Raw genomic sequence first — 14414 nt, 5'->3', positions numbered from 1 at the left:
TTAACCCACAAGAGAAAATAAAGCCTAGATCCCACATAAGCTGCAACATAGGGAGTTTGAATTTTCCCGGAAAATTCTATGGAGAGATAATTAAAGAAAGATAATTTGAAGAGTACCTGGAATATTTTGCATACTTTGGGTTTGCAATATATATCAATGTCTATCTATCCATCACTATATCTTTATATAAAATTTATATAAAATATGAATGCCTTTCAATACTGAGGAGAAATCTGATAAAAATTTTGGGGATTAATATTTGACTGAAAGACAGATTCCCAAGAAAGAGGTATTAGTTATTTGACTGTAATTCTCACTGGATTCTAGGTACTTGGCAACAGGTCAAAATTGGCTTTTTTTTTTGCTACTTAGAAGTAGAGACATATTGGGACACCTGGGTGGCTCAGTCGATTAAGCATCTGCCTTCAGCTCAGGTCATGATCCCAGGGTCCTGGGATTGAGTCCCACATCAGGCTCCTTCCTCAGAGGGGAGCCTGCTTTGCCCTCTCCCCCTCTCCCTGCTCATGCTCTCTCTCTCTCTCTCTCTGACAAATAAATAAATAAAATTTAGAAAAAAAAAAGAAGTAGAGACATGTTGACTAATGAATCTTAGGCCTAACTTTATATGACTTCCAGAGCTAGTAACCTATTATTAAAAATGTTTAAAATCCAGAAATTTATCTCTGAAAATACCTTCAAAGATATGTAGGTCAGGAGATTCTTAATACAGAAAGTTGTAAAGAAAGTTTAAATATTAATGAATCCAAACCCCTGTTCTATTATGTGTCATGAAGCTAAGGAAGGAAATAGAGGAGGGTGTTCATAACAATAGTGATGGCTTTGTGAAAGGTCACCTGTTGTTCTACTCCATAAAATACAAGGAAAAGACATCTTAAATGAGGACAGATAAAGGTATACTTAAAAAGACTTATGAAGAAGGGTTTTAGTAACTGATCAGAGTCCTAAAACTCCAATCATTCTATTTTATAAAAGGTCAAAATATGGAATTCTAATGATACTAGACAAGTTAGTAGGTACTTCTTTGTCTAATAAACAAAGAAAAAAGATTTTTTAGATTCAATCCTTATTTGATTGTTAAACAATATAGCATTTTCTTACCACATTTGCCAAATATTTATGATACTGTGGCTGAATAGGGCATTAAGAACAGAGAGAAAAAGTAAAGATCATTAAATTTATCTCTCTTAGAAACTAGAAAAATATAGCAACATCCCCAACATCCAGGCAAAGAAATCCTTAAAAAACCTTTCTTATTTCAGAAAGTCACTGTAGTGTCCTTGATAGTGTTTCAGTCCTTCCTCATCTTCCTCTGTCACTATATGAACAGTGACAGCTCCCACAGGGAAGTTCAGAATATTATACAGGTAAATATAAGATGTAACACCTGGAAATCTAGCACGCTGACTCCTCAGAACCCCTGCAGAAAAACTAGTGGGTGAGTAGTGAGAGGGCATAGTCTTAGTCCTCATTCTGTTTTCTAATCATGTCACCTTAAATTCATTGCTTTAAATTATTTTATCACTTAAGTCCTCAATTATAAAATAAAAGAAGATTAAAAGCATTGTCTTCATATTAGTGGTTGTGAAAATCAAATTAAAAAACCTATAAACCAACAAATGCTGCAAAAATAAGAATTTAGAACTATATGGCTATAGGGGCGCCTGGGTGGCTCAGTCGTTAAGCGTCTGCCTTCGGCTCAGGTCATGATGCCAGGGTCCTGGGATCTAGCCCTGCATCGGGCTCCCTGCTCAGCAGGGAGCCTGCTTCTCCCTCCCCCACTCCCCCTGCTTGTGTTCCCTCTCTCGCTGTGTCTCTCTCTGTCAAATAAATAAAATCTTAAAAAAAAAAAAGAACTATCTGGCTATAGAAAACAAGAGGGAAATAAGAATAACCAAAAAATAATAACTTTGAGTGATAAAAAATAAATTCAGAAGGATAACAGGTTTGGAGAAAAAGATTAAAGATGATGGCAATCTCATAAACGGTAGATTTTAATATATTAATTCTTAAATGTTTCAATTAACATAACACTGAGGTAGTGACAAATCCAGGGTTAGAGTACAATTCTGATTTTTAAGCCAGTACATTTTCCCTGTTACAGTTCCTTTATATCATACTAGGCTGCATTTAAAGAAAAAAGAAGAGAAGTTATTACCAAGGAGAAAGAATCCCACTAGAATCCAGGTTGAAGGCTGGACATACAGCAGAACAGAGAATCACATCCGACCCCAAAGAGTTACATTTGTCAATGAATTCACACCAAGTCTAGAAAGAGAAGAATCCAACCAAAACATTACTATTCGTAAGACAAGAAAAATAGACTTTCTGTTACTTTAGAAAATTTTACCCTATAAAATTGTGGAAGGTGGTATAATGAAATCATACTTTTACCATGGAAGTTAGATTTTAAACACACCAGAAAAAGTTACAGTGAAGTTTTGTCTTGATCAGACATGTGAAACATGAAGACAAGAGATAGAGCATGCTATTTCTGTATTTTCTAAAGCCTGGGGATTCTTTTTTTTTTTTTTTTTTTTTTGGAGATCATCTCTCTCCCTTTTTTTAAAGATTTTATTTATTAATTTGTCAGGGAGACAGAGAGAGAGAGAGAGAGAGAGAGGAGAGAGCACAAGCAGGGGGAGCAGCAGGCAGAGGGAGAGGCAAGCTCCTCCCTGAGCAAGGAGCCCAATGTGGGACTCTATTCCAGGAACCTGGGATCATGACCTGAGCGGAAGGCAGACCCTTAGCCAGCTGGGCCACCCAGGGGTCCCTAAATCCTGGGGATTCTAAAGCATAGACCCAATGACTATGTAAACAAACAAACAAACAAAAAAACCCACCATACTTCTTAATCTAGTCCAGAGGTCAAATCTGGTTTGCTGCCAGATTTGTATATAAAGTTTAATGAACAAAGATATGCTCATTCCTTTACTTACTGTCTATGGCTACTTTGGGGCTACAAAGGCAGAGGAGAGGAGCTATAACAGAGATGGTATTGCTCACAAAGCTTAAATTATTCAGTATCTGGCCCTTTATAGAAAAAAAATTGCTGAGTCCTGATCTAGACAATTTGTAGTCGTGAATGAAGAAAGAATAACTATTCATTGTAGATCTATTATGTGTCAGGCATTGTGCCCGATAATGTACATCTCTAGCTCTGGCTATATTTCTTTAATTAATTCTCACAACCATCCTGTGAAACATGGGTTGCTATCTAAATTCTATAGATGAGGAAATTTATATTCAAAAGCCTAAGTAAAACTAACCCAGGATTATACTGCTAGTCAGCAACAGATTCAGGATTTGGATGTTCTTTGTCATTCTTGTTGTTATTATTTGTTGGTTGTAATTTTCATAGGCAATTGTCTTTGTACTGAGCTACACTATCTCCCAGAAATTCATGTTTACTAAAAACCAGAGGCAAAAAGAGAAACAGCGATCATCCCTATTTTGACAATGAATGCTTACCAATCCATGTTCAGCTCACCCCATGTATCATGAAGTGAGTGATCAGTACAGCTCTAACCCTAATCCTTACTGGAAGAAATTTCATTTACCTTCAGAGCAACATGTTGTTTCCAGAGTTTCTTCACTGACCAACAATACATGTCATAGATATTAAGGCGAATACAAATATCACGTATAACCTCAGTGTGTTTTTTGGCAGAGGTCCTGAACTTTCTTTGTATCTAGTAACCATACCCCTTTCTCAAAACATATTTAATCTCTTTTACTTTTCTTAAGATTATCTTATTCAGGGGGCGCCTGGGTGGCTCAATCCGTTAAGCCTCTGTCTTTGGCTCAGGTCATGATCTCAGGGTCCTAGGATCCAGCCCCACATTGGACTCCCTTCTCAGCAGGGAGTCTGTTTTTCCCTCTCCCTCTGTTCTTCCTTCCCACTCGTGCTATTCTCTCTCTCTCTCTCAAATAAATAACCGAAATCTTTAAAAAAAAGTATCTTATGCAGGACTTCTCCTTCTCCTTCTGGTAAATCAATGCCACTATTTTTATTTTTACCCCCAAATCCACATTTACTCACCAGCTATCAGTATTCAATATAAATAACCATGAGGCTCTGCTCTCACATTCATGTCATGTTTTTTACTTTGGGGACAATAAATCTCAGTAATCTAATTAATAGTCTCTCATACATGTACACAGATAAACTCACCCAATGTCACAGCTTTTATCTAACAGCTTAACCATCCATGAGAACTGGAAGAAGCCAGATGAGTTTAGATTTATCAATAAGAATTGTAACTCTGCCAAGTAGAGCACAGAATCTGTGTTGGGGCTTTCAAAGATTGAAGTAGGAAATTATAAGTTGTCCTTTATGGGTGGATATTTTAATATTATGGTATTATATTAGTTGATACACCATGAAGTGTACTGAGAAGAAATCTAAAACTAGGTAAATAGATTTCTATTGGAAAAATACTTTGAAATTAGAAAGTGTGTGTGTGTGTGTGTGTGTGTGTGTGTGTGTGTGTGTGTATGAGATATATGAAGCTATTGCTTTTAGATGTTGGACATTTGGGAGTGTAGCATTGTCCTTTCATGAATAAAACAGCTCCTGGAGATCTGTGAGCTGAAAGGAGATTCTGAAGTTCCCACTATGCTTGGATACATTAGGATTTCTGAACATCTAGAGGAAAGATACTTTGCTAAACAACATATTCCTCAGTTGATACTGAAGGAAAGCTAAGCCTTAGGAGTAGAATTTTTTTTTTTACTGCTATAGTAATGGCTATTCAAGGACAAGTCTAACAAAGTTCAAACACCAAATTTGAAAGGTTAAGATTAATTGACCAGAAAATCAAATGCCAGTATGAAAAAAAAAAAAAACAAACCTCATTTATCTTAACTCTCTCTAAAGGAAAACAGCTAAATTCAGTTTCAATTCTAGTATCTACAATGTCACACAATAAATTTTAAAAATCTAGATATGAAAAGAAGCAGGAATATGTGACACATACCTGGAGGAAGAGAGCAGTCGGTGAAAACAAACTCTGAGAAATGATCCAGATGTTGGAATTAGCAGACAAGTATTTGAAATCAGCCAATACAAATATATCCAGAGATGTTAAAAAGTGGTCATAATGGGTGGACAGATAGACAGACAGGGGAATATTAGCGGTAGAATAGGGCTTATAAAAAGAATCAAATAAGAACTCTAGGGGTACCTGGGTGGCTCAGTCACTTAAGTGTCTGACCCTTGATTTCGGCTCAGGTCATGATGTCAGGATCATGAGATTAAGCCCCACATCAGGCTCCACACTTAGCATGAAGGCTGCTTAAGATTCTCTACCCATCTCCCACTTGCTCTCTCTCTCTCTCTCTCTCTCAAAATAAATAAATAAATAAACAATGTTAAAAAAAAGAATTCTATAAGCAAGAAATAAAAAATGTGAAATGAAAAATTCACTGAATAGCCATACTTAAGATCAGATACAGGAGAAAAAAGAGTCACTAAACTTGAAGACTTATCAATAGACATTACTCACTCTGAAGAACCAAACAAAAAAAAATATTGAAAATAAAGTATCATTAATATGTAGGATAGTATTATGCAGTCTATCATATGTGTTAGAGTCAGGAAAAATAATTGGGATAGAAATTATACTTGAAGTAGGCTGAAAAGTTGCCCAAATTTACTAAGAAAAATACCGACTTGTAAATCTAAGAAGTATAAATATAAAGAAAAACACCCTTAGGTATTTTTGTCAACTACTAAACCCATTGTCAAACTGCTAAAACCCAAAGGTAAAGGCAAAATTTTGAAAACAGAGAAATGGTACATTGCATACAGGGGAAAAACCATGCATGGCAGATCTTTCATGAGAAATAATATAGGTCAGAAGATAATGGAATGTCATCATTAAAGTGATATGTGAAGGGGGGATTATCAACTAGAATTTTATATGCAGTGAAAATATCCTTACGTTATGAAGGAAAATTTAAGACTTTTTTCAGATAAAAAATTGAAAGAATTTTTTGCTAACAGGCCTGCAGTAAAGGAAGTACTAAAGACTATTATTTTTGATGAAACGGATACACACTCTATGGAAACTTGATGTGCATGATGGAATAAAAAATACCAGAAATAGTGGATATATGAGTAAATATAAAAACTATATTTTTATTCTTAATCTCTTTAAAAGCCTGATGACTATCTAAAACAAAAAATTTGGGGCGCTTGTGTTGCTCAGTCAGTTAAGCAGCTGCCTGTGACTCAGGTCATGATCCCAGGGTCCAGGGATCAAGGCCCATGTCTGACTCCCTGCTCAGCAGGGAGTCTGCTTCTCCCTCTCCCACTCCCCCTGTTTGTGTTACCTCTCTTGCTGTCTCTCTCTCTCTTTCTTAAATAAATAAATAAAATCTTTAAAAAAATAAAACAAAAATTCTAGCAATCATGATGGGGCTTCTAGCAAAGCAAAGCTGGTGGCATCACAATTCCGGACTTCAATACATATATATATATATATATATGTCATATATTTGACAATATCACAAATTATAGGAGTTAAGGCAAACTATACAATTGCTTGATTCTTACATTTCTTGTGAGCTGGTACAATATCAACTCTTAAGTACAGTATGAAAAGTTAAAGATGCATATTATAATCCTTAGAGCAACCGATAAAATATAAAACCAAGAGGTGAAGTTGAAAATCCAAACGAGAAATTACAATGGAATACTAATATTCAATTTATAAGATGACAAAAAAGGAGGACTAGATGATTAAAAAAATTGAACAGATGCTTTTTTTGTTTAAGCAGATGGAATAAATAAAAGGTAAACAACAAAATAATAGTTCTAAATCTAAATGAATCAACAATTACATTAAATGCTAATGAATTTGAAACTCCAATTGTAAGGAAAGATTATCAATCTGGCTTAAAAAAATAAAACACAGAATTATGGATATCTAAAACCACTGCCTTGTTTTATATGACAGACATAACTCAAGTGCAAAAAACAGATAAAGGTGTTATAAGAAAAGAATAATTAAAAATATATCATTTGCATAAATGCAACAATTCTCAGAAAAATATTAACATTCAAATTAAATATTATTATCAACTAGGATTTATTGAGGAATTCAAAGCTGTTTTAACTTCCAAACACTAAATTAAGGAAATATATTATATTACCAGAATAAAGGAGAACAATAGACATGATATTATCAACAGCTAAAGAAAAAACATTTGGTAAAAAAGCAAAAACAAAATATATTTTTATAAAAATTCTCAGAAAATTTAAAATAAAAGGGAAATTCCCCAGTCAAATAAAAAATATTTATGACAAACCTATAGTTAATTATAAATGATGAAATACTTGATAAATTGCTTTTAGAATAGGGCCAAAGCAAAGATCACCATTTCACTACTTATATTCAGTACTGTGCTGGGGTGGGGGCGCAGGGGTCATAGTCAGTGAATACAACTACGAAAAAGAATAAAAATAAAATAAATAGAAGGCACAAAACTTGGAAAGGAAGAAGTAAAATTTTCTCTGTTTAAAAAGTTATTATTAAATATGTAGAGAAATCTTGAACATGGTTTGAAAGACATTTTCTATAAAGAGCCAGATAGTAAATAATTGTGTGTTGTCCAGGCCTCATGGGCTCTATTGCACTTAACTCTTGTGTAGACAACATAGAAAATATGTAAGTGAATGAGTATGTCCGTGTTCCAATAAAACTTTATTTACAAAAACAAGCAGTGAGCCAGATTTATTCTACATGCCATATTTTGCCAACTCCTAATCTAAGAAATCTACAAAGCAGCTATGAAATCTACTAAGTACATTTATCAAGTTTACAGGTTACAAGATTGAATTAAAATTCATTGTATTTCAGTATGATAGCAGGAAACAACTAAAAATGAAATCAGACAACAAAAAGAAATAAAAGGCATCCAAATCGGCAAAGAAGTCAAACTCTCACTCTTTGCAGATGACATGATACTTTATGTGGAAAACCCAAAAGACTCCACCCCAAAACTGCTAGAACTCATACAGGAATTCAGTAAAGTGGCAGGATATAAAATCAATGCACAGAAATCAGTGGCATTCCTATACACCAACAACAAGACAAAAGAAAGAGAAATTAAGGAGTCGATTCCATTTACAATTGCACCCAAAACCATAAGATACCTAGGAATAAATCTAACCAAAGAGGCAAAGAATCTGTACTCAGAAAACTATAAAATACTCATGAAAGAAATTGAGGAAGACATAAAGAAATGGAAAAACGTTCCATGCTTACGGATTGGAAGAACAAATATTATGAAGAGGACAATGCTACCTGAGCAACCTACATATTCAATGCAATCCCTATCAACTTTTTTCAAGGAAATGGAACAAATAATCCTAAAATTTGTATGGAACCAGAAGAGACCCCGAATAGCCAGAGGAATGTTGAAAAAGAAATGCAAAGCTGGTGGCATCACAATTCCAGACTTCAAGCTCTATTACAAAACTGTCATCATCAAGACAGTATAGTACTGGCACAAAAGCAGACGCATAGATCAATGGAACAGAATAGAGAGCCCAGAAATGGACCCTCAACTCTATGGTCAACTCATCTTCAACAAAGCAAGAAAGAATGTCCAGTGGAAAAAAGACAGTCTCTTCAACAAATAGTGTTGGGAAAATTGGACAGCCACATGCAGAAGAATGAAACTGGACCATTTCCTTACACCACACACAAAAATTGACTCAAAATGTTTGAAAGACCTAAATGTGAGACAGGACTCCATTAAAATCCTAGAGGAGAACACAGGCAGCAACCTCTTCGACCTCAGCCGCAGCAACTTCTTCCTAGAAACATCACCAGAGGCAAGGGAAGCAAGGGCAAAAATGAACTATTGGGACTTCATCAAGATAAAAAGCTTTTGCACAGCAAAGGAAACAGTCAACAAAACCAAAAGACAACTGACAGAATGGGAGAAGATATTTGCAAATGACATATCAGATAAAGGGCTAGTATCCAAAATGTATAAAGAACTTATCAAACTCAACACCCGAAGAACAAATGATCCAATCAAGAAATGGGCAGATGACATGAATAGACATTTTTCCAAAGCAGACATCCAAATTGAAAAAGTGTTCAACATTCCTCAGCATCAGGGAAATCCAAATCAAAACCTCAATGAGATACCACCTCACACCAGTCAGAATGGCAAAAATTAACAAGTCAGGAAATGACAGATGTTGGCGGGGATGCGGAGAAAGGGGAACCCTCCTACACTGTTGGTGGGACTGCAAGCTGGTGCAACCACTCTGGAAAACAGTATGGAGGTTCCTCAAAAAGTTGAAAATAGAGCTACCCTACAACCCAGCAATTGCACTATTGGGTATTTACCCCAAAGATACAAATGTAGGGATCCAAAGGGGTACGTGCACCCCAATGTTTATAGCAGCAATGTCCACAATAGCCAAACTGTGGAAAGAACCCAGATGTCCATCAACAGATGAATGGATAAAGAAGAAGTGGTATATATATACAATGGAATATTATGCAGCCATCAAAAGGAATGAAATCTTGCCATTTGCAACAACATGGTTGGAACTGGAGGGTATTATGCTGAGTGAAATAAGTCAACCAGAGAAAGACATGTATCATACGACCTCACTGATAATGAGGAATTCTTAAACTCAGGAAACAAACTGAGGGTTGCTGGAGTGGTGGGGAGTGGGAGGCATGGGGTGGCTGGGTGATAGACATTGGGGAGGGTATGTGCTATGGTGAGCGCTGTGAATTGTGTAAGACTGTTGAATCACAGACCTGTACCTCTGAAACAAATAATACATTATATGTTAAAAAAAGAAGAAGAAGAAGATAGCAGGAGGAGAAGAATGAAGGGGGGGAAATCGGAGGCAGAGACGAACCATGAGAGGCTATGGCCTCTGAGAAACAAACTGAGGATTCTAGAGGGGAGGGGGGATGGGTTAGCCTGGTGATGGGTATTAAAGAGGGCATGTTCTGCATGGAGCACTGGGTGTTATATGCAAACAATGAATTATCGAACACTACATCAAAAACTAATGATGTAATGTATGGTGATTAATATAATATAATAAAAAAATAAATAAAAATGAAATTATAAAAATTCCCATTAATGATATCACTAAAAGTATAAAATACACAAGAATACATTTAAGAAAAAGTGAAAGACCTCTTCATTGAAAACTACAACGGCAGAAATTTTTAAAAAGAAATACAGAGACCATATTCCCTATGCTGTGCCTTTTAGTCTCATGATTATTCATTCCAAAACTGGAACCCTATATCTCCCACTCCCGCTCACCCATTTTGCCCACCCACCCCCAACTCCGCACTCATCTAGCCGCCATCAGTTTGATCTCTGTATTTATGGCTCTGTTTCTGCTTTTTGTTTATTTATTCATTTGTCTTGTAATAGTGCTGTATGGTGACAGATGGTAGCTACCGTTGTGAATATAGCATACTACACCTGAAACTAATGTAACATTCTGTGTCAACTATACTCAAAAAACAAAACAAAATGACAAATGGAATTATACCATTTGTCAAATGAATAAGTATTTTGAGATATCTTTTCTCCCCAAATTGATTTATAAAATCATCGCACCTGCAAACATCAAACCAGAGACATTTTAAAATATAGAAATGAACAAGCTATTTCTAAAACTTTCTTACTGAAACTTAATGGACTTAGAGCAGCCAAAATAATATTTTTTAAAGAATATAATTAGATTTATACTACCTGACTTTAAGAATTCCTATAAAGCTTCATTCATCAAGATAGTACAGTACTGACATAGGATAATAGATCAAAGGAACAGAATAAAAAGCCCAGAAATAAACCCACCAACATTTAATCAATTGATTTTTAACAAAGGCCCCAAAACAATTCAGTGGAGGAAATTAAAGTCCTTCAGCAATGGTATTGGCATACTTTCACAATATAGAATAAAAAGACCCCCAATCCTTATCTCACAATATGTTCAAACATTAATTCTGGATGACTTATATGTGTAAACATAGAAGCCAAATATGTAATGCTTCTAGAATAAAATGTAGGACATTATCCTCATGATGTGGAGATAAGCAAAGGTTTTTTGGACAGAACACAAAAAGTAGTAACCATAAAGTAAAAACAATAAATAAATTAGACTGTCAAAATTACAAACATCTGCCTATCAAAGGATACCATTAAGAATGTAAATAGGCAAGGCATAGATTGGAAGAAAATAATTACACTACATAAACCTGACAGAGGACTTATATTTAGAACACATATATAATGGGAAGGGTTTTTTTTTTTAAGCTGAAGAATGGAATACCTAGTTCACAAAAGAAAATACATGAATGTAATTTAGTATGTACATAAAAATACTTAATGTCATCAGTCAGCAGGGAAATAAAAATCACCCCCACTATGAAATGCTGTAACACATACTGGAAGAGCTAAAATTAAAAATACTGACAATATCAAGAAATGAGATTATAAAGCAACTCTCATGCACTGCCAGTAGAAGTGTAAAATGGTAAAATAATTTTGGAAAATATTTTGGCAATTTCTAATAAATTAAAATATACATGACTTAGCAATTCTACTTCTAAGTGTGTACCCCCACCCTCAACAAATGAAAACATATGCTTTATACAAGTCTTGCAGAAAACTACCCAACTGTTGGAAAGAATTTTAAAAATATGGCATATTCATGCAATGGAATATTGTAGCTATAAAAAAGAATGAACTACTACCCTGATATATATAAACACAGTATTAAATTTTATGTACACATTGAGCAAAAAGAAGTCAAATCCAAAGAGTACAAACCGCAGTTTCATCTACATGAAGTTCCAGAATAGGCAAAATTAACACATGGTAGAAAAAAAATCAAAAAGGGGTATGAGGAAACCTCTTAGGGCAAAGAAAATATTCTATATCTTGATAGGATGTGGGTTACATAGGTGTGCTTATTTGTCAAAACCAATCAAATTGGACACATAAAATTTGTGCATTTTACTGTATGTAAACATTACTACACATACAAAAAAGAACTGGTAAAAAACTGAACTCTAGTTTAAGTTTTATTTTTCACAGTGGTATTCTACACGAATATAGAAAGGGCAAATACTAAAATACAAAACTCTGTGTTTGGGATTGGAATTGTATCAGTATGTAGTCATCATTTTAATATATCAAATATAGAAATATATAATTTATAGAAATATTTGGAAAAACACCTTTTTTTAGTTTTTATTTAAAATCCGGTTAGTTAACATACAATGTAATATTAGTTTCAGGTGTACAATTTATCTTTTATTTTTATTTTTTTTAAGATTTTATTTATTTATTTGACAGAGAGAGACACAGCAAGAGAGGGAACACAAGCAGGGGGAGTGGGAGAGGGAGAAACAGGCTTCCCGGTGAGCAGGGAGCCCAATGTGGGGCTCAATCCCAGGACTCTGGGATCATGACCCGAGCTGAAGGCAGTCGCTTAACGACTGAGCCACCCAGGTGCCCCGATTCAGGTGTACAATTTAGTGACTCAATACTTCCGTACAACACCCAGGGCTCACCACAAGTGTACTCCTTAATCCCCATCACCTATTTACCCATCCCCTGCCCACCTCCCCTCTGGTAACCGTCAGTTTGTTCTCTATAGTTAAGAGTCTGTTTCTTGGTTTGCCTCTTTCTCTTTTTGTCCCTTTGTTCATTTATTTTGTTTCTTAAATTCCACATATGAGTGAGATCATATGATATTTGTCTTTCTTTGACCAACTTATCTCACTTAGCATAATACTCTCTAGCTCCATCCATGTTGTTGCAAATGACAAGATGACAAGACTTCATTCTTTTTTATGGCTAAGATATATCTGTATCTATCTATATCTATATCTTACTAACTTCTAACTTCTAACAGATAAGTTTATATATATATACTAACTTCTAACAAAGTAAGTTTAGAGGGACGTGCCTTCACATAATAAAGGCCATGTATGAAAAACCCACAGCTAATGGAGAAAAACTGAAAGACCATTCCTCTATGATCAGGAATAAGACAAGGATGTCCACTCTCATCACTGTTATTTAACATAGTACTGGAAGTCCTAGCCTCAGCAATCAGACAACAAAAAACAACTTTCTATATTTATCTTTTTCTTAGTTCTATCTAGAAGAAATGACATACCAGTTGCATTGAGTGCACTTAAATACCACTTAGTTTCTAAATACCATTTTCTATTAAAAGGAACCAAAAGTACTTGAAAGATTGAGGCAGGGGAAATATAAATTGAACCTGGAACATTCTGTTGCAGCAGAAAGTAGAGAAGTACACCACACAAAAAATGATGAGGCCATCATAAAAGGACATGGAAGTGATTCCTTCTGGCCAGATCCTGAGGAATTTGAGCATGATGATAAATAATAACTGCAAAAATATAAGTCATTTCATTGAATAAGAATTAATTAGTTAGCCCAAATATATATAAATAAGGTAAATAAGTAAATAACTAGGAGGAAAAGAGAGCTCTTCTTTACAGTGGAATGAATACTGATAAATACCTAATACACAGTAAAGTTGGGAAATCATCAATGGATGATAAAACTAGTGAGTGAAAATTTGATAACATACAGGAAATTTGCATCATCTGAAAGTATCACCACACATATCATTTATTAATAAGAAGGGAAAATATAGAAAATTTATAATGGAGAAGCCTGACAATAAGCATTTTCACCAAGAAATCAAAACTAATATAATCAAATTGGGAGAAACTGACATCAGAATCCTCTGTATTTGATGCATAGAGAAGAACCTTAAGCCTTACTTCAATGATATTCTTGACCCAAAAAAAAAAAAAGTATCATCTGATTCTAAGGAAACATCAGACAATGATCAGAGACATGCCACAATGTCCTGCATACTTCAAAAATATTGAGGTCACAGAGACAAAGAAAGGCTGAGGAACTGTTCCATGTTAAAAAGTAGACTGAAGAGATTTGATAACTACATGTAATCTATGATCCTGAATGGAATTCTTTGGAGAAACAAAAATGCCACAAAGAACACTACTGGGATAATTGAACAAAACTGAACATGGACTCTGGTTTAGATAATAGTAAATTATTGCTGTTAAATTTCCTGATTATGATAACTTTACTCAAGTTATTTTAGAGAATGTCAATTTTTAAAGGAAAACACACTAAGATATTTAGGGATAAAACTACATGGTATTTCCAAATTGCTCTCAAAGTTAAAAATGCAGGAAGATGGACATATAGAGAGAAAATAATAAAGCAACTGAGATAATACGTAAACCATTGATGTATCTGGGAGATCCTTGTACTATTCTTGAAATTTCTTTGCAAGTTGGAAATTACATGAAAATAAT

This window comes from Callorhinus ursinus, unplaced genomic scaffold, assembly GCF_003265705.2.
Source record: "Callorhinus ursinus isolate GAN/ISIS: 27379988/994484 unplaced genomic scaffold, GSC_fseal_2.0 scaffold27, whole genome shotgun sequence".
NCBI lineage: Eukaryota > Metazoa > Chordata > Mammalia > Carnivora > Otariidae > Callorhinus > Callorhinus ursinus.
The sequence above is the reverse complement of the archived record's forward strand: the minus strand, read 5'-3'. Positions refer to the sequence as shown.